The sequence below is a fragment of the Balaenoptera physalus genome, assembly GCF_965194825.1.
Source record: "Balaenoptera physalus genome assembly, chromosome: 3".
Taxonomy (NCBI): domain Eukaryota; kingdom Metazoa; phylum Chordata; class Mammalia; order Artiodactyla; family Balaenopteridae; genus Balaenoptera; species Balaenoptera physalus.
This window is the reverse complement of record NC_138890.1, coordinates 114,382,171-114,403,547: the sequence shown is the minus strand read 5'-3', so window position 1 is coordinate 114,403,547 and position 21,377 is coordinate 114,382,171. Positions and strand designations below refer to the sequence as shown.

Here is a 21,377-nt window from a genome sequence, read left to right as displayed (position 1 = left end):
TAGTCTCCTTCCCAGAGATGGTGGGACCTACCTGAGAATCAGCCTCCTGGATCCCACACAGAAGACAGTAGTCCTGCCAGGAAGGGGTGGTGACTTACTGTGTTTGCTCTTCCCCGGCACAGTCTTTTCTTGCGTGTACATCTTGTTTGGAGCAGTTTCTGGAATTTCTTATTAACTGGGACTGAAAAGTCAAGTCCATTTTGGTTTTAGTTAAGAGAACACAATGGGGACTTCCCTGCTGGCACAGTGGTTAAGAATCTGCCTGCCAATGTAGGGGACGCGGGTTCGATACATGGTCTGGGAAGATCCCACATGCCGTGGAGCAACTAAGTCCATGAGCCACAACTGCTGAGCCTGCACTCTAGACCCTGTGAGTCACAACTACTGAGCCAGCATGCCACAATTACTGAAGCCCGCACGCCTAGAGCCCGTGCTCTGCAACAAGAGAAGCCACCACAATAAGAAGCCCGTGCACTGCAACGAAGAGTAGTCCCTGCTCGCTGCAACTAGAGAAAGCCAGGGCACCGCAACAAAGACCCAACGCAGCCATAAATAAATAAATAAATAAATAAATAAATAAATAAATAAATGTATTAAAAAAATAAGAGAACACAAGGATTGGAGTAAACTGTGTGGAAGTAAGAAACAGGAACAAAGGTAAGAGATGAAAGCCATGCTTTGATCTCACCGGAACATTTGATGTTTTGAGCATATTGAATTGTTCGTGACTCCTCATTATCTCTAAGGAGGAAGAGAACAAAACCAAGCCACTGCAGGCAAACTGACTAATGCTCTCCTTTAATGAATTCTTCTTAGCCACTGGTTTCCATGAAGTTGAGAAGCAGTGAGAGAGTAAAGGGTAGGGGCCTCTCAGTTTTTGTAGTAATGAGTTTTGTGGATCTTTGAAAATGTGACCTTCACTACTTCACAGCCCTACTGTGTGTCCACATTTTCACACAGAGAGCCATGGGCACTGCTGGCAAATGCTGGAGAAGTCTGAAGCTGAGGAGCCGGTGGGGCCACTATATTAGCTTCCTAGGACTGTTGTAATAAAATACCACTACTTAGGTGGCTTAGAACAACTGAAGTTTATTGCCTCACAGTTCAATTGGTTAGAATTCCAAAATCAAGGTGTCATCGGGGCCATGCTCCCTCGGAAGGTACCAGGGAAGAATCTGCTCCAGACCTCTCTCCTAGCTGCTGGTGGTTCCTTGGCTCCTGGCCACGTACCTCCAATCTTCACATGGCACGCTCCCTGCATGTGTGCTTATGTCCACTTGCCCCTTTTTATAAGAATCCCCAGTCATGTTGGAACAGGGGCCCACCCTTCTGCCGTATAACCTCATTTTAACTGATTACAGCTGTAAAAACCCTACTTCCAACTAAGGTCACATTCTGAGGTCCTGGAAGCTGGGACTTCAAGACATGATTTTGGGGAAGACAAAGTTCAAACCATCATAGCCACAGCTGTGTCATACAAGCTCGATGCCGTGAAAGTGTGGGGATCTGCTTTGCACAGTCCATTCCATAGGTTGACGCTCAGTGCTCTGTGACTACACATTTGATAGAACCACCCTGGTGCTGGTTCTACATGTGCTGGAAATGAGGCCAGAAACATGGGCAGGGGCCGATCATGTGCTTGGAAGCCATGTGTGGTCTCCTGAGAGCAATGGGGAGCCATGGAAGGTTTATCAGCAGGAGGATGATCAGATTCTAGAAAGATCCCTCCACTGTAGTGTTGAGTAATAGAATGGGGGTGGAGGGAGGCCTTCACAGTGTTTCAAGCAAGCGATAGAGCTGGCCTTGAACCTCACTAATAGCAATTGAAATGGAGGGAAGATGACTTAGAGAGATACCTGTGATTTACGTATCAGGATTCCAAGAGAATAAGAACTTAAAGTATGTTATATTTTAGTAAGGGAAATGCCATTTGAGGATTGTAAAAGAGAACTGCCATTTGGGTTTCTGGAGATGGGCTCTTGAAACTTTGGAACAGATTCTCTTGTTTTCAAGGAAGTCACCAGGATAAACTGTCTATTTACACCAAAGTAAAGCAAGTTATTCTTGAAGCAAATGGTGAAGACATCATGAATCTGAGTATGACAGCTGCAGATTTAGATGCTAAGTGGTGAAGAGTTAGAACAGTTTTTCCTGAAGTTAGAATTTAGACTGAATTCTTGGTATCCTCCATGTATTGGTTTCCTAGTTGCTGCCATAATAAACTACCACAAACTTAGCAGCTTAAAACAAATTTATATGATTTTATAGTATCCTAAGTCAGAATCTGACATGGTTCTCACGTGGTTAAAATCAAGGTGCTGGCAGAGCTGTGTTCCTTTCTGGAGGCTGTAGAGCTCTTTTCTCTGCTTCCAAAGCCACCCACATTCCTTGGCTCATGGCCCCTTCCTCCAGCGTCCAAGCCAGCACTGCAGGTAATCGCCCTATCTCAAGGTCAGCTGATTGACAAACAGTTCTGTCTGAAACCTTAATTCCCCTTTGCCAAGTAACCACCAGTATTCGTAAGTCCTGGGGATTAAAATGTGTATATCTTTGGTAGAGGGAGGTGGCCATTATACTGCGTATCATACTTCACATTAAGTTAGTGTAACACAGGCAATGCAAGGTTGAGTAGTGCAGCTGTCTTATCTGGGCCCTGGGGAATCAGAGATGGGGCTTCTCTTGAAGGAAATGGAGGTCCCCAGGGCCAGTTGTGCTGGTGCAGCATGAGTCGGCCATAGGCCAGGAGAAGGGGACAATGCCCCCTGCTCTCTGGAAAGGGGTCTTAGGGGATCTAGACCCAGTGTTGATCTAAAGATTCTTGAGGGTGGGAGAGCCTGTTGGGAGCTATACATGGCCTAGAGGTTGGAGCTTTTGGGCCTGTGAGCTCCAGGAAGAACACAGTTATCCACTTTTCTTAGCTCCCAAATATTCAGGAAACTGAATATTCTGTCCTAGACTGCCTTCTGTCCTCGACTGGGGAGTTAAATTGTGTGGGATCAAGGGGGGCGGCTGGGGTGGGGGAGGTGTCCTGCGCCTACTTGCAGTGAGTCTACATGTGTAAAAGAGCTCATCCTGGAGAAATGAGTTACAAGAGGGCGTGAGGTGAACCGGGGGCTCAGACTGCCATGGTGGCACCACAAGTGGCAGATGGAGAGACAAACGCTTACCGGGCTGCATATTTCAGGGATTTCCAGAAATGGAGGGAGACACCGCGTGGCAGACTAGCTGTTCTGCTAATCCCAGGCAGATGCAGTTTGAACTTGAAAGGAAATGAGACTTTATTTTGGGTTCCCAAAGCAGACGTCCGAGTTTCAGGCTTTAGAGATGAAGGGGCTGTGGAAGGTGATGGCGGGAGAGGAGTCTGGCTAATTCTGGCATTTAGCTGCATCGCAGAGGGCAGCAGAGTCTTGGTCCCTGGGAGAGGCATTTCTGGAAAGCCTGAGGCAAGGAGGATGAAGGCTTTTGCCTTCTGTGCCTGGAGTTTTATGGAACTGTGACTGCCCCGGAGGAACCGTGGCAGGGCCCGCAGGCCTGGGTCTGTTGGGTAGGAGCTTCCTGGGATTGGCTGCTCCCTGAGGGAGCACCAGCTGAGGGTCATCACCATTCATGGTAAACAGGGGAGGGGAAGGAGCACTGTAAGAGCCTCTAGGGCTTTGGGTGGTGGGACCTCCTTGCTCCTCCCCGTCCCTCCTGGGGAGTGGGGGTCAGCTGTAGGAGGGAGGCATTCTTCTGTTCGGGTTCCATTTTCAAAAGCGAGGAGTACAGTAGTCCCCACTTACCCCTGTTTCAGTTACCTATGGTCAACTTGTCCAAAAATATGAAGTGGAAAATTCCAGAAATAGTTCATAAGTTTTAAATTGTGGGCCATTCTATGTAGCATGACAAAATTTTGTGCCATCCCACTCCATCCAGCCTGGGAAGTGAATCAGCCCTTTGTCCAGCATATCCTGCCGTTAGTCACTTAGCGTCCATCTGGGTTATCGGATCAACTGTCGCGATATTGCAGTGCTTGCGTTCGAGTCACCCTTATTTTACTTGATAATGGCCTCAGAGGACAAGTGGAGTGATGCTGCCAATTCAGAAATTCTCTTACTGTGCTTAATTTGTGAATTAAACTTTATGAGTTTTTTATACATAGTATGTATTTATAGGGAAAAGCATAGTCTATACAGACATAGCTCGTTTTATTGCACTTCACTTTATTGTGCTTCGCAGATAACTGCATTTTTTACAAACTGAAGGTTTGTGGTAACCCTGCATCGAGGAAGTCTGTCAGTGCCATTTTTCCAACAACGTTTTTCTCTGTGTCACATTTTGGTAATTCTCACAATATTTCCAACTTTTTCATTATTATTATATTTGTTAAGGTGATCTGTGATCAGTGATCTTTGATGTTACGATTATTTTGAGGTGCCACAAACTACAACTAGATAAGATAGCAAACCTTTTAAAAAATTGATGTAGGGGCTTCCCTGGTGGCGCAGTGGTTGAGAATCTGCCTGCCAATGCAGGGGACATGGGTTCGAGCCCTGGTCTGGGAAGATCCCACATGCCACGGAGCAACTGGGCCCGTGAGCCACAATTGCTGAGCCTGCGCATCTGGAGCCTGTGCTCCGCAACAAGAGAGGCTGTGACGGTGAGAGGCCCGCGCACCGCGATGAAGAGTGGTCCCCGCTTGCCACAACTAGAGAAAGCCCTCGCACAGAAGCGAAGACCCAACACAGCCAAAAATAAACAAATAAATAAATTAAAAAAAAAAAAAAAAAAAAAAATTGATGTATAGTTGATATGCAATGTTGTGTTAATTACTGCTGTACAGCAAAGTGATTCAGTTATACACACACACACACATATATATATATACATTCTTTAAAATATTCTTTTCCATTATGGTTTATCATAAGATATTGAATATAGTTCTCTGTGCTATACAGTAGGACCTTGTTATTTACCCATTCTATATATAAAAGCTTACATCTGCTAACCCCAATCTCCCACTCCATCCATCCCCCAACCCCCTACCCCTTGGCAACCACCAGTCTGTGCTCTATGTCCATGATTCTGTTTCTGTTTCATAGGTAAGTTCATTTGTGTCATATTTTTGATTCCACATATAAGTGATATCATATGGTATTTGTCTTTCTCTGTCTGGCTTACTTTACTTAGTATGAAAATCTTGAGACCCATCTATGTTGCTGCAAATGGTATTATTTTGTTCTTTTTATGGCTGAGTAGTATTCCACTGTATATATGGACCACACCTTTTTTATCCATTCATCTGTTGATGAACATTTAGGTTGTTTCCATGTCTTGGCTATTGTGAATAGTGCTGCTATGAAATAGAGTTGCATGTGTCCTTTTGAATTATAGTTTTGTCCAGATAAATGCCCAGGAGTGGGATTGCTGTGTCATATAAGTAATTCTATTTTTAGTTTTCTGAGGAATTTCCATACTGTTTTCCACAGTGGCTGCACCAATGCACATTCCCACCAACAGTGTAGGAAGTTTCCCTTTTCTCCACACCCTCTCTAGCATTTGTTATTTATACTTTTAATGACAGCCATTCTGACTGGTATGAGATGGTACCTCATTATAGTTTTGATTTGCATTTCTCTAATAATTAGCCATGTTGAGCACCTTTTCATGTGCCTATTGGCCATCTGTATGTCTTCTTTGGAGAAATAAGACAGCAAAAGTAATCAAAATGTGTGTGCTCTGACTGCTCCACCAACCAGCCTTCCCCCATCTCTCCTGAGGCCTCCCTATTCCCTGAGACACAATAATATTGAAATTAGGCCAGTTAATAACCCTATAATGGCTTCTAAGATTTCAAGTGAAAGTAAGAGTCTTACATCATCTCTCACTTTAAATCAGAAGCTAGAAATCATTAAACTTAGTGAGGAAGACATGTTGAAAGCAAAGATAGGGGGAAAGCTAGGCTTCTTGCACCAAACAGTTAGCCACGTTGTGAACACAAAGGGGAAAAGTTCCCGAGGGATATTAAATTACTACTTCAGTAAATACATGAAAAATAAGAAAATGAAACAGCCTTATTGCTGATAAGAAGAAAGTTTCCTTGATCTGGAAAGAAGATTAAACCAGCCACAACATTCCCTTAAGCCAAAGCTTAAGGCCCCAGCTATCTTCAATTCTATGAAGGCTGAGAGAGGTGAGGAAGCTGCAGAAGAAACGTTTGAAGCTAGCAGAGGTTGAAGGAAAGAAGGCATTTCCATTAACAACAAAGTGCAACGTGAAGCAGCAAATGCTGATGTAGAAGCTGCAGCAAGTTATCCAGAAGATCTAGCTAAGATAATTAACGAATGTGGCAACACTAAACAAATTTTCAGTGTAGGCAAAGTAGCCTTCTATTGGAAGATGCCATCTAGGACTTTCATAGCTAGAGAGGAGAAGTCAATGCCTGGCTTCAAAGCATCAGAGGACAGCCTGACTCTCTTGCTGGGGGTTAGTGCACCTGGTGACCTTTTTATTTTTATTAAATTAAATTATTTATTTATTTATTTTTGTCTGCGTTGGGTCTTCATTGCTGCATGCGGGCTTTCTCTAGTTGTGGTGAGCCGGGGCTACTCTTCACTGTGGTGTGCAGGCTTCTTATTGCGGTGGCTTCTCTTGTTGCAGAGCACAGGCTCTAGCTGTGTGGGCTTTAGTAGTTGTGGCATGCGGGCTCAGTAGTTGTGGCTCGTGGGCTCGAGAACACAGGCTCAGTAGTTGTGGCGCATGGGCTTAGTTGCTCCGTGGCATGTGGAATCTTCCCGGACCAGGGCTCAAACCTGTGTCCCCTGCACCAGCGGGCATATTCTTAACCACTGCACCACCAGGGAAGCCCTTACCTGGTGACTTTAAGTTGAAGCCAATGCTCATTTACCATTCTGAAAATCTTAGGGCCCTTAAGAATTATGTTAAATCTACTCTGCCTGTGCTCTATAAATGGATAAACAAAGCCCGGATGACAACACATCTGTTAACAACATGGTTTACTGAATATTTTAAGCCCCCTGTTGAGAACTATTACTCTGAAAAAAAAAAAGATTCCTTTCAAAATATTACTACTTGTTGACAATGCACCTGCTCACCCAAGAGCTGCGATGGAGACAATGAGTTTAATGCTTTTTTCATGCCTGCTAACACAACAACCATTCTGTAACCCACGGATCAAGGAGTCATTTCAACTTTCAAGTCTTATTATTTAAGAATTACATTTTGCAAGGCTATCATTGCCATAGGTAGTGATTCCTCTGATGGATCTGAGAAGGGTAATTGAAAACCTTCTGGAAAGGATTCACCTTTCTAGATGTCATTAAGAACATTCATGATTCATGGGAAAATCTCAACATATCAACATTAAGAGTTTGGAAAAAGTTGATTCCAGCCTCATGGATGACTTTGAGGGATTCAAGACTTCAGTGAAGAAAGTCACTGTAGATGTGGTGGAAATACTAAGAGAGTTAGACTTAGATGTGGAGCCTGAAGATGTGACTGAATTGCTGCAATCTCATGATAAAAATTGAATTGACAGATGAGGAATTGCTTCTTATGGATAAGAAAAGAAAGTAGTTTCTTGAGATGAAATCTACTCCTGGTGAAGATGTGAAGATTGTTGAAATGACAACAAAGGATTTAGAATATTACATAAACTTAGTTGATAAAGCAGTGGCAGGGTTTGAAAAGATTGACTCCAATTTTTTTTTTTTTTTTTAATTTTTATTTATTTATTTATTTATTTATGGCTGTGTTGGGTCTTCGTTTCTGTGCGAGGGCTTTCTCTAGTTGTGGCAAGCGGGGGCCACTCTTCATCGCGGTGCGCGGGCCTCTCACTGTCGCGGCCTCTCTTGTTGCGGAGCACAGGCTCCAGACGTGCAGGCTCAGTAATTGTGGCTCACGGGCCTACTTGCTCTGCGGCATGTGGGATCTTCCCAGACCAGGGCTCGAACCCGTGTCCCCTGCATTGGCAGGCAGATTCTCAACCACTGCGCCACCAGGGAAGCCCTTGACTCCAATTTTGAAATAAGCTCTACTATAGGTAAAATTCTATCACACAGCATTGCATGCTACAGAGAAATCATTCATGGAAGAAAGAGTCGATCAGTGTAGCAAACTTCATTGTTGTCTTATTTTAAGAAATGGCCACAGCCATCCCAACCTTCAGCAACCAGCACCGTGATCAGTCAGCAGCCATCAACATCGAAGCAAGACCCTCTATCAGCAAAAAGATTACTACCTGCTGAGGTATATGTTGTATAAGCATGTATGTTCCTATATGGGGATGTTCATCCAAAACACATCCCCTTGAAAAGACCCAACTGTTCTCATTGCGACGGAACAGAGACAGGTAATGGGTCCAGTGACAGCAGCTTCTCACTTCCATCATCCCCACTGGTTCTGGGAGCAGTAAGAGCTAATACCAGGCACGTGATAGAAGTTCCAAAGGGCATTTTGGTTTAGCCATGCCTTTTTCCTTCAGAATTGTCTAGTTTTGCCTTTGCCTCTAGTTCATTTGTTCAGCTATGTGCTGTGAGAGATCCAGAGAAACTAAGCTGTGGCTGGTCTTTACCTTGAAGGAATTGACTAGAGATAAGCACAGCTCTCAGGAAACTGACACTATGTTACACTCGTACATTATGAGATGGTTTGTGCAGTAGGTCCCAACCTTAGCAAGACTGACTGGAAATTCAGGGTTCAGAGAGGGTGAAAGGGACTACTGAGGACTTGAGTAGTTGGGAAAAGAAGACTTTCTGAAATCAGCCCTTGAAGGATTAGCTCTGTAGAGAGAAGGGGCTAGAGCATTTTAGATGGCATAGGGAGAAAGAATGAGGGATGTGGGATGGGTGTGTGTGTGTGTGTGTGTGTGGTTAGTCTGGTGTGTGTGTGTGTGTATGTGTGTGCTCATGTAGGCACATAATAGTTGTACATATAAATGGTACAAAATTTAAAAAGTTTAAAAGATATGCAAAATCTCCCACCTCCTTGTTCTTCAGTCACCTAGTTTCCCTCCATAAAGGCAGAGTTTATATTAAAAAATAGTTAATAAATGCAGATGTACCCCTGTCCTCCCACATGCATGGCTGGATGGCTGAACAGCCTTATAAGAATGGAAGTCTGAAACATGCATGTGTTCACTGATTTCTCTGTAGCTCATTATGTGACCATTCCTTACAACCATCAAATCCTGACAAAGAACACATCACACACCATTTGCAGGGGTGCTGGGGAGGGGAGAACTTTCTTGCCACAAGGTGCAAAAAATTTGCGAGGCCAAAGATAATTGTAAAAAGTTAGTCACCCCTGCATCCCCCCAGGAATCCATGAAAATCCCAGGAGGACTTGGGCTTCCACAGAGCCTGTGGTACCTGGATATAAGGGTCTGGGAGGTCCCAGCTGACAGGGAGGCTACACTAAGTGGAAAAGAGTTGGGCCCTTTTGGAGCCCAGGGCAGAGGCAGGGCTCCCCCTCTCTCCAAACCAGCGTGTAAAGGGGGTGGCGCACCGGGGACCCACTGATGGGAGCAGGGCTAGCGCTGCCCGGGCTTGCAGGCTGCAGGGAGGAACGCTGACCACAAAAAGACCAAGTCCAGCTCTTTCCCAGATGGGTTTCCTAACCAGAGGAGGACTCCTGCATTGAAAGGTAATGTAGGAAGGATTCCGATTTTTCTTCCCGCACTGTGAAATCAATTAAAAACAGAACAGATATAAAATGGTTTTGTAACCACATCCACCTCCTGGCTTCCTTCCTTCTTGGGGATGGGCCAGCCCAGCCTGGGGAGAGATAGGAGTGTCATGGTCTGAAAATTCTGTGGCAGTATAAGTAATGGTGACCTAATGCTCCACCTCTCCTCAGGGCACCTGCGGCTGGAGGCGAAAATGTTTCCTGGAAAATTGACAGATGAAGGAGGCCCCCATAGGAGGGGGCTGGGGTCTGTCCCTTCCAGGCCCTGGGGCCAGTCCCCAGCCTCTGCCTCTGTTGCCCACAGGTTCAGAACTGGTCCAACCTGAGGAAATAAGGCAGCCTGTCTTAGAAGACAATTTGTTTCCACAGAACAATTCAAATTGGCTTGTTATCCTTACACATACTTGCTCTGTACAAACCAAATCAAGAATTTTTATTCTTTCTTTGATCTACAAATAATCCTAACAAATAACTTTTATTGAGTACTACTACTATGTGCCAGGTACTTAGTTAGGCATCTTTCTTAAATTAACTCTAATTGTTACAACACCACGGCAGGTTAAGTAGTATTTTCCCAATTTACAAATAAGGAAAATAACGAGGCTCACAGAGGTTAAGTAACCTGCCCAAGATCACACAGCTAGTAAGTAGCAAAACCAGTGTCCAAATCAGGTCTGTTTTCCACTCCTGACTAAGTTAAATAAGAATAATTCTCATTTACTGAACATTTACTGTGTGCCAGATACTTGACATACATTATATGAAATTCTTATACCAAATCTGTGAGGAAGGCTGCTACTATAGCTCCATTTTATAGATGAAAAAGTCATCGTCAAGGAGATAGCCCAAGGTCCTAGAGCTGATTTGGTGACCTCAAGGCTTGAACCCAGATCTCTGGGTTCTCTGATGCCAGTATTCATTCCAAGCATGCCATGCAACTTCAGGAACAACCAGAAAGGGGCTCATATCCCTAGGTGCTTCCACTGGGTGCTCTGGGAGCAGGGAGGGGCCCCAGAGGCTCATCCCTGGTGGGCTGAGGATGAACTGGTCTGTGCACAGAGCAGCTTCTGCCAACCGACATGGTTCTCAGCAGCATGTAATGTTTCCTAAGGCTCTGGCCAACTTGGCTGAGGCATTTTAGACATCTTGAGGGACACTGTTCGGAACATCTTAAATGGATCGACAGACTTCTTTGTCAGGAAGTGCTGCTTCATACCACGGAACTGCCCACATTTTTCCCAGTTAAGAGTATTAGTTAGAACTAAGGCAATCATTTCAGAGTCTGGCAACCTCAGGGTCCTATTTTTACACCTAATGCACAGTCATGTGAATGGGTCTCCATGGCTTATACATCCCTCCTTACTTTTCAGACAGGTCTGGTGTCCTTTCAGGAAACTCTGTCTTCTCTGAACCCCCGTGTTATTTTCCAAGGCACAACTTCTCCCCCAAATATTTTGGGGAGTCTTGATGTCCTGATCTACACCTTCCCTCCCCTTCGCTCACTCACCTCCGTACTCCCGTCACCCTGACTTATAGTCCATAAAGAATAGCAGTAGTAATACAATCCAGGTTGGGCTGGCATCAGAACTAGCCAACACATTCTTACATCAATTATGTCTTTTAGGGCTCTTACTAACCCAAGAAGGAAAAGAAGTATGATCACAAGTTTCCAGAGGAGAAATTTAAGATCCTGTTAGTGATCAAATCAGTATGAGGATTTAGGTTTGTCCTGAAACCTGTTGTCTCCATCTCTTTTTGCCCCAGACTCTATTCCAAGATGGAATTGGGAAATAGCCACCGTGACTCAGGAGCATTGCTCTAACTTGAAATGTTTCCCTCAGGGGTTTCTTAAATTGTTCTGAAAGCTCAGCCTGAAAATTGAAAATACCACATAAATGTGAAGCTTTTATCGAGAACGAGCAATTTCATAAGCATATTCCCTGAAACGAAGATTGTCACACAATTTGAGCTATCTCAGCTGCATCAGCGACTAGTCATTCGTTCATTCAACAAACACTTATTGTCTTCCAGGGGCCAGGTGTTGCCACGTAGTGTGGATTCAGTGGGGAACAATATAGACACAGTTCCAGCCCTTCTGAGTTCAGAGTGCATCTGGGGAGTCAGGTAATTGAACAGGAACTTATAGAAAAGTTATGTGTTGTGGGAGCAGAGAGCAAGGAAGCCTGGCCAATCCAAGTGTTTGAGATGACTTCCCTGAGGAAGTGATGTTTCAACTAAGATCTGAAGGGTGGTAGAAGCTGGGTGGGTGGGGACGAGGTGAGGAGGACTCCAAGTGTGGCAGCCGTAAGCATGAGTCTCGCAGACCTCCAAGTTCAGGGAACTTAACTGCCCAAGGTCCAGCTGCTGCTCTCTGAAATCTATCGCCATGCACCAAGGCCATGCTTACCACATGCACTTCCGGCCAGTGACTGAGCATGGCAGGGGTGTTAAGGCAGCCTGTTCCTTGGAGGCCAGGATGCTTCTGGTGGCAGTTTGGCTCGAGGACACCCCCGCAGGCTTGTCAAACTTCCTTAGATTGCTGGTGGCTCGAGATGCTTCCACCCGCCCTTCCTCCCCTGTCTCCTTCACTTAGGTTCAGATTGGCGTTGTGCTCCTTATCCAGCCCTTCAGTTCTACTGGCTGCCGTGAGAGTGGGTGACATTACACAGGGAGGGTGAGAAGGCTGAGGTAAGCTGAGCCAAGAAGCAAGGAGAGACCAAGGGGAAAGGGTCCAGGGCAGAGCTGTACAAGTTTGGTTTTCTCAGTAGGAGGAGAAAAAGTCACACACAAGGAGCTAACAATTTACTCCAGGGATTGTTCAAGACTAGAATTCTGTCCCTTCCTTTTAAAATTCCAGAATGGCTCCGGATAATAGCATCCTGTTTCAGGGCAGCATCCCAAAGGGTGCTGGGGTATGGAGGAACATTGTTCACAAAGCCATCTTTTATTCCATTTATAAGGACTTTTCCCTTCCGGGAACATTTTTATCCTTATGGTAACAGAAGCAAATGGCTCTCCAGAGTCTCACCTTGGGAGGGCCCATCCCAGGCCTCAGACTTGGCCAGTCTAGCCCAGGTGAGTCTTTATTGTGGAGATGGACACCACAGGCTATCAGCACCTGGTGCCATTCAGCATCTAGATCTTCCAACCAGCAGCCCAGGCTCAGATTCCTCCCAGCTGCACAGGGAGAACGTCCTGCTCTGGCTACCATAAGTCACTCAGCAGATCTAGTTCTCGTTGCCATTAATAAATTGGTGTTCTGGTTTTATTTTCAAAACAAATAAAAGAACATTAACATCGAGGGAGGTCATCAAAGAGGGGAAGCGTTACAAAAAAAGCAACATGTAGCCTGTGTGGGTGTGACGTGGAAGGTGAGGAGGGTGGATTTTGGCTTTTAGGTGGCCCCAGTTACCCCAGTCAGGATTTCAACAGCGCCTTTCAAATCCATTCTTTATCTGTGTGACTCCTGGAGATTAGGTAGGAGTACCAACATGCTGCAATTATAAAAAGAGAAAAAATTGACCCTGCTGGTGATCATTCAGAGAAGTATTTTAGGACAAATAAAAGGAAGTATATCTTTAACAACCTGTGGCCTATAAATGGAACATGTTACCCCCATAAGGTGTTCAAGATGAAAATTAAAAATGGATCCAAGAAGAGGTCAGATAAATTCCTGGATATTAGATAGAAATGTTGTGAAGGTCAACCTATGAAGACCAAGTCACCGTGTTCCCACAGAAATGTTCCTGGTGCCCGTGTTCTGGGCTCACCAAGTTCCTAAGAACAGAGAGTGCTCTTTCTCTATTGCCATGCCTTTGTCACACTTACTTCCTTGAGGTTCTCCTGCCACTCTCTTCTAAGACTGCAAAACTACCACTTCCAGACCCAATTCAAGTGGAGCCTCTTCTAGGAAGTCCCCCCAACTCCTCCAGGGCAAGGCTGGTCACTCTTCCACCAGTGGAACAACTCCACAGTGCACTGTAATTGTTTATCCAACTGGACAGATATTGTGTCTATTTCATGTGGGCTTAGCACAGAGCCTGGCCCATAGGCCCTATGCAGAAAGTACATGTTGAATGAATGAGTGAATGAATGAAGGAAGGAATGTTGAGCTTTATCAACCAATGGTCTGACCACATACAGCATCTATGATCTTCTCAATGGCATTCTTAGAATGGACAATACTCTTCTTTCAGGACAAATGCCTGTTTGTCTCAGCTAATATATATTAGTCTCCAACTCAGCCATCTGTGTAGTTGCAATGGAGTAGCCAAGAGGCTTGTTGAGATTTTAGTGTCTTTAAATTAACTGTGTCTCTTAGACAAGTGAGCCAGTTCCCCAGAAATCTGGTCTAGAAATATTGCCAATGCACATTCCAGTGACTTGGAGATGTTAGAAAAACAGACATATCACCTTTCAGGGAACTGCATTTTAAAGTTGGGTTTCCTTCCAGATACTTAGGTTGTGAGTGACACACAGTCTGTGGAAACTTTATGAGATCACCAAGAAGCTGAGGTCTGAGACTTTCAAGAAGTGTTTAACCAGATCAACCAAACATAACATTTGCATGTTAAAACAAAAAACAAAAAACACAGCAAACAAAGGTCTAGTGGTCAAAATGCCATCCAAGTCAAACCAACATGAGGGGCATGCCCAGGCTTACATTTGGATGTTCCGAAGGTGGTGAGTTGTGGGTAGAGGTACCCTGGACAACAAAGGAGAATCTAAGAATAATGAGAGGTCTTGCTCAGTCAATTAAACAACCAGCCCTAGAGAAAGACTCCTGGCAGTCAGAAACCTCTCAATCCCAATTTAACCCCCTTAGAAGTTACTTTGAATTTAACTTTCTGCAAAATTTCAGTAGTCAATTTAAAAATAAACATCTATGTCATCTGTTACCTTAAAGGTAAATGCAAAGTGCTTTGAGGGACCACATACAGATGTTCATTCATTCAACAAATAGCTGTTGAGTAGCTATGATGTTTAGGGCCATCTGGTAGACCTTGGAGATGCAGCAGGCAGCCCTGCCCTCACTGGGCTTGTAGCCTGGCAAGAAGGACAGGCCAGAATAAGTGATCACAGTAACAGCTGAAGAGGTTTTGCTGGGGGAATTCTAGCTGGTTCTGCTAATGTATAACCAGGGGACCCCAGAGGGCAGGGAAGAACTCCCAGAGGAATTGATTCTTAAGCTGTTGCTCAGAATTGAGATTGTCAGGAGAATAAGGTTCCAAGAAGAGGGGAGGACTCCAAGGAACTGAAGATTCCAGAATTGCTGGAGCACAGAGTGAGAGGAAGAATTATAAAAGAAGCCATGGTCTAGAATGTGCAGGCCTTGTAGGAGTAAGATAAAAACATTTAACAACTGAGACATGAATATAAATTAGTCAATAATTACATAACTCTAATTTTTAAAATGTACCCCATTTATAAAATAAATCCATTTATAAAATATATTCCATTTTAAAAATATATCCTATTTTATTCTCTAAATATGAGAAACTATAGATATTATTCTCTTGCTTACTAAGAGACTTAAGTAACGGTACAAATTGTTCAAAGATGTAATTTTTCTGTTTGGTGTACCTGCCACTAGATAAATGATGCCCCTGAGTCAAGATAAAACTTTTCCAAAGATGTTCCCATTAAATTGCAGGACATTAAGTAACCTGTAGACTCAGTAAGAGGAGAATTCACTTAACTTCAGTGATATTTTTCAAGACACTAAGTTTTCTCTCGGCATTTTTAGAATCAACAGCAATTACATTGACAAAATTTCTTAGCTCATATAATACTGTTTTAGATTTTTATCTATTCAATATCTCTATATTGACTTAATTATGAAAATTGTCTTCTGGAGTGACATACTTTGGTCTCACCTAATCCTTCAGACTAGATGAGAGGCTCTAGTTGGTAGATAAATACTGAACCATTAGTTGAAATCCTGGCTCAGCCACTTAGGTTTTAGATAACCATTCTGTACTTCAGTTTTCTCATCCAGAAAATGGAGATTATCACATCCATAGTCCTCAAGTGAATTAATATATATTTAGAGTGGAACAGAGCTAGCACTATACACTCATTAGTTCCCATATTTAGTAGTAAAATTAATATTGTAAATGCCCAAGACACGTGGGCATCAGGTGGGTTTTAACCAAGCCCTTCCAATAAATAACAGAGATGAATTTCACACTAGTCCCCAAACCATCCCTATGGGTGCCCATCTTTCTCAGGAGTGTTCATCATTCCTGAAGAAACTCTGCCTGGTGCCAAACAGTGAGCTGTAGGAACCTTTAACCATCTACGCATCTGCTCTCCCACTTTTCATCCCATTCTCTGGGAACTCAAGTCCAACAGAGGCTGAAGTTCCCACATGTGGCCAGGTGAGGGTGACTCTGAGGAAGCATTGGCCTGTGGTAGTTGGCCACAGTCTCAGAGAGCCCTGGGGTGCCAGCATGTCCACCAAGACCAACACCATCCCCTGACCATGGAGTGTTCTTGGGAACACTCTGGTAGAGGACTTCACTGGGACATGGAATGGAGCTTGGGAAGCATATTGGATTGGTGTGCTGAAGAAAACCAGAATGGTCCCTAAGCAACACCTACCAGGGGTTGAGGGGAAGGGAGCACCAAGACACAGACCTGTATCAACCCTCTTATGGTAGAAGCCAATGGCAGTGCCCAGTAGTCTGTACTTTGTGGGGTACTGACTGGCATAAGCATCAACTAATTAGAACAGATTCAGCATTAACTCTGTTGATGGATAGTGCAGAGGTAGGGGAGATAGGTTCAAAGTATGGAAGAATTTCAATATTTAAACAACCAAGGGACTTCCCTTAGTGCAGTGGTTAAGAATCCGCCTGCCAATGCAAGGGACACAGGTTCTAGCCCTGGTCCAGGAAGATCCCACATGCTGCGGAGCAACTAAGCCCGTGTGCCACAACTACTGAGCCCACGCACCACAACAGAAGCCCGCATGCTCTAGGGCCTACATACCGCAACTACTGAGGTTGCGTGCTGCAACTACTGAAGCCTGAGTGCCTAGAGCCCGTGCTCCACAACAGGAGAAGCCACCGCAATGAGAAGCCCATGCACCACAACAAAGACTAGCGCTCACTTGCCACATCTAGAGAAAGCCTGTGTGCAGCAACGAAGAGCCAACGCAGCCAGAAAAAAAAAACAACGAAGAGCCAACGCAGCCAGAAAAAAAAAAAACAACAGCCAGGATAACTAGTTGTACAGGTAAACACCAGCTGTATATTAGCCTTGGGACCTTGAAAGCCATATTAATGGCTCTGGACTCTATCCTAAGGGTATGGAGAGCTACACGGGTTTTAAGAGATCTGATGTATGATTTTGACAAAGCTTGCTGAATACAGTTGGAGGACAGGTTGAAGGAAGGCAAGACTGGAGACAAGGAAACCAGTTGAGACACCCTTGCCGGAGTTTGGGTTGGAGATGATAGTAGAAATGGGTAGCTGTGAGAGATATTTAATATGTACAATTCTCAACACTTGGGGATTAATTAGACATGGAAGGTAAAGAGGAGGAGTCAAGGATGACTCCTAGGTGTCTTGCTTGGGAAGTGAGATAGTTTATCTTGCCATTTACTGAGATAGGGACATCAGGAGACAGAGCGGGTCTGAGGAAGGAGGACATGATCAGTTTAATTTTGGATGTGTTCAGCTTGAAATGCCTGTGACATATCTAGGCAGAGATCCAGTAGGCAGCTGGAGATGTGGGTACCATGTGTGAAAGAAACCTGACTGGAGATGATGATTTTGGAATCCTTACATACTGAGTGCATGAAATTGCCCAGAAGGGGAATATAGAGTGAGAAAAGTATAGGTCTGAGTCCTGAGTAACAGCAACATGTAAGAAACAGGTAGAAGATAAGGCATCACAGGGTTATGGAGAAAACCAGAATATTGTGTCATAACAGAAGGCAAGAGAATGGCGTGTTGGGTGTGGTCAATGGGCACTTAGTGCCCATTCCTACTTTCTGTTCTATTTGTCTTCCTGGACAGCTAAAAACTTCTTTTCCAAGATTCCCTTGCAACCAGAGGTCTGGATGCAAATTAGGTTCCAGAAATTCCATGTACTACTCAAGATTTAGAAGGTTTAGAGCTGAGACAGAGGCTACATAGTCTTGATGCTCTTGGCTGATTTCTGTTGAAGTTGCGGAGCTTTTCCACAGCAGTGTTCCAGTGCCTAGTTGAGCTTCATGCTTGGTCAGTTGTCTTGGTGGTGGTAGCAGTTTCCTAGCACATGGATTGTAGCCATTATAGTGTGTTCTGATTCCCTACCTTCCCAATTTTGGCAAAGGTACCGTCTCCCTGGCAGGTCAGTTGTGATGGCATTCTTGGAGATCTGGTTATACCCAAAGCTCTCCCAACACTTTAATAAACACCTATTTTCCATACCAATCCTCTTCTGCATAAAAGATCTACAGTGGTTTCTTTTATTCTTTTTGAATACTGACTGAATGAAGGGGATATTTCAGGGAGGAATCTTGTGTGTGTGTGTTTTTCCACATCACCAAGCAATGAACTCAATTCTGACACTATCTACATGAAGATAGCGTCGAATCTCACAAGTTAAGGGCTCAGTCCTACGAGACTCCCCACCCCCACCTTCAGACATTAATCACAAGTTCATGTTGTCACCTGGGCTGACCAACTGCTGTAGATCGAAGGTTCTCACAACCCTTGCTTTGGGTTCAATTAATTTGCTAGAGCAGCTCACAGAACTCAGAAAAAACACTTTACTTAGGTTTACCAGTTTGTTGTAAGAGAATATGACCCAGGAACAGCCAGATAGAAGAGATGCAAAGGGCAAAGTATAATAAGTGAGAAGGAGTGCAGAACTTCTGTGCCCTCTGTGAGCATGCCACTCTCCCCAAATCCTCACGTGTGAAATCTCCACGTGTCCACCAACCAGAACCTGTCAGACTGGTTCTTTGGGGGTTTTATGGAGGCTTTGTAACCTAAGCATGATTGATCAAATCCTTGGCCATTGGTGATTGATTCTGCCTCCTGCCCCTCTCCCTTTCCCTCAGAGATCAGGGGTCGGGCTGAAAGTTCCAACCCTCCAATCACAGGGTTGGTTCCCCTGGCAACCAGCCCCATTCTTCCTGCTTTCCAAAAGTCACCTTTGTTACCATAAACTCAGGTGTGGTTGAAAGGAGTTTGTTATGAATATCAAGACACCTTTATTGCTCTTATCATTTAGAAAATTCCAAGGGTTTTAGGAGCTCTGTGCCAGAAACAGGGACAAAGAGCAAATATATATTTCTTATTGTAAATCACAGATCTTCATTTATTTTCTATACAGGGCCTATTATGCCACTGTAAATAGTTTCTATTTAATCCATAAGCAAAGGGAAGCCCATAAATAGTTTTAAACAGAAGAATTACAAGGGCATATCTGCACAGTTTGGAAACATCATTCAGTCTAGGGAATAGGTGGGAAGACATCAAGGCTAGAAAGAGGGTACCCATTAGGGATTGTTTGTTGGTTCTCTAAGCAAATTATGATGGGGCATAAACTCAGGTGATGACAGTAGAGATGGTGAGGTAGAGGATAGGTACAAGAGAATTTTAAGAATATGGCGTGAAAAATTATGTCTCAAACATTGATTAACCACAGCTAAAATTGAAGACTTAGGTCACCATGATATTTTCTGAGAAGCTCTGTAAAGAGAAATGCTAAATGTTTGTGTCCCCCCAATATTCATATATTGAAACCTAATCCTCAATGTGATGGTATTTGGAGGTGGGGCCATTGGGAGGTGATCAGGTCATGAGGGTAGAGCCCTCATGCATGGGATTATAAGAGACCCCAGAGAACTTCCTCCCCACTTCCACCATGTAAGGAAACAGGGAAAATGCGGCCATTTATAAACCAGGAAGTGGGCCCTCACCAGACACTGAATTTTCCAGTGCCTTGATCTTGGACTTCTCAGAACTGTAAGGAACAAATGTTTGTTGTTTAAGCCACCAAGTCTATGGTATTCTGTTATAGCAGCCCAAACAGACTAAGACAAGAAAAAACTCATATTGTTGACATAAGTACTTTAAGAAATTAAGTGCTGTGTTATTTATTGCCCTTCTCCACAAAATAAGGAAGAAAAGTTTACAGAATATTCCATATTTACATTCTAGTGACAACACGAGTATAATTAAAAAATAATCCATGTGGGGCAAAGGTCTGAAATAGAATTAAAATGTACATGTTCTGCATCTTGAATCATGATGCCAGTTCCTCTCTATGGTTAAGATTTTCAGTAAGAAAGAGAAAGGGTTTTGCCAAGATCCACAACTATTTACAAAGCTCTTATTTATTTTCTCAGAATAACCATTAAAGTCTTGTGATGACCTCAGAGGAAAATGCATTCTTCTAAGAAATTATTTAAGTCACAAGTGTGTTTGTTATGGAAAAGTGAATTTACTTGCTTAAGTTGTAAGTGATCTCAGTAATCATATTGATACTTATTAATCTACCACTCAATGTATTATATTAGACAGAAAGCACCTGACTGCTTAGTTTAGTTTTCTCCCTGCAAATTGCTTGAAATTAAAACATGCCTTCGGCCAATTCTGATCTAAATACATGACAAAGCGTTGTTCTTCCGTAAGTGGTAGGATAGTCAGGACTTGGTGATTGGTTTGAAAGATTGGGCAAAGAAGAATCTTCAGGAATGATGCCCAGGCTGCCGGCTTGGGTAACCAGTAGGGGAAGAAGATGTTCAGTGATACAGGGGTCATAGGAGGAGGAGAACAAGTTTCTCAGGAAGACAGGGTGTTTGACTCTGGACATGTGGAATTTGAGGTGCCTGTAGGAAAAATGAACAGAACTGATTAACAAGCAAATGGAGGTATGTGTATGGAACTCAAGAGAAATCTAGAAATTTAAATTTGGAGCCGACTGCACATGACTCATATAGAGCCATTCTCAGCTAAGTTTGGGACCCTTGCAATACAATTTGACCCAGGAAAGGTCAAATGTTTCTTAAAACCTTAATGCTTTCCTCATTGAGAACAGAATATGTTGACTTTAAAAGAAAATCAATATTCACTGTGGTGAATACTGACCTTGGGTAATTTAGGAGGAAACCAGCCATGGTATTGATGTTGGGCATGAAGGGCCCTCCATCTTGCTCCTGCCAGGGTCCAGAACATAACAGGTACTCAATAATTATTTGTTGAATGAACAAGTGGTTAACCATCCCCGTTCCTCGTAGCCTGCCCTCAAATATGTCCTCATCACCCAATGAAACTGAAAATGCAAAGGCTAGAAATACTTTTTTTTTAATGAAAGGATCATACCCACGTACTTCTGGGAGGGGTAATCAGCAAGCACCATGGGTCACACGATTCAGCACTGGAATAAGTTTTGGAAAAAGGAAGGAAACGCATGGGGAACAGGGAGCCATGGAGGTCAGGCTGCTTCCTTCACATCTTTTCCTGGGGCTGATCTGGCCTGAAGGCCTGAGGCTCTCCAGCCAGGACACTCTTAAGGATACCAAAATGTCCTTCCCATCCTTTCCATTACTTGCTTTCAAATGTGTCTCTGCCACCCCACTGCACACCCACCCCACCCCGGGGAATATCAACACAGTCTGAAGGCCCACTTCCCCAACCCCGCCACACTTATTTTTGTTGTTGTTTCTTCATAGCATTGATCTTTGTGACTAAACA

The 21,377-nt window shown here is 43.9% G+C and overlaps 1 long non-coding RNA gene across 1 annotated transcript in view; it reads left to right on the top strand.

Moving 5' to 3' along the window:
- Window positions 1–4,462: 4,462 nt before the first annotated feature.
- LOC309659073 overlaps window positions 4,463–21,377 on the top strand; it is a 41,942-nt gene continuing 25,027 nt past the window's right edge. The window contains exon 1 of the long non-coding RNA XR_014262568.1: window positions 4,463–4,667. This is a non-coding gene — a long non-coding RNA (uncharacterized lncRNA). The remainder of the gene's footprint in view (window positions 4,668–21,377) is intronic.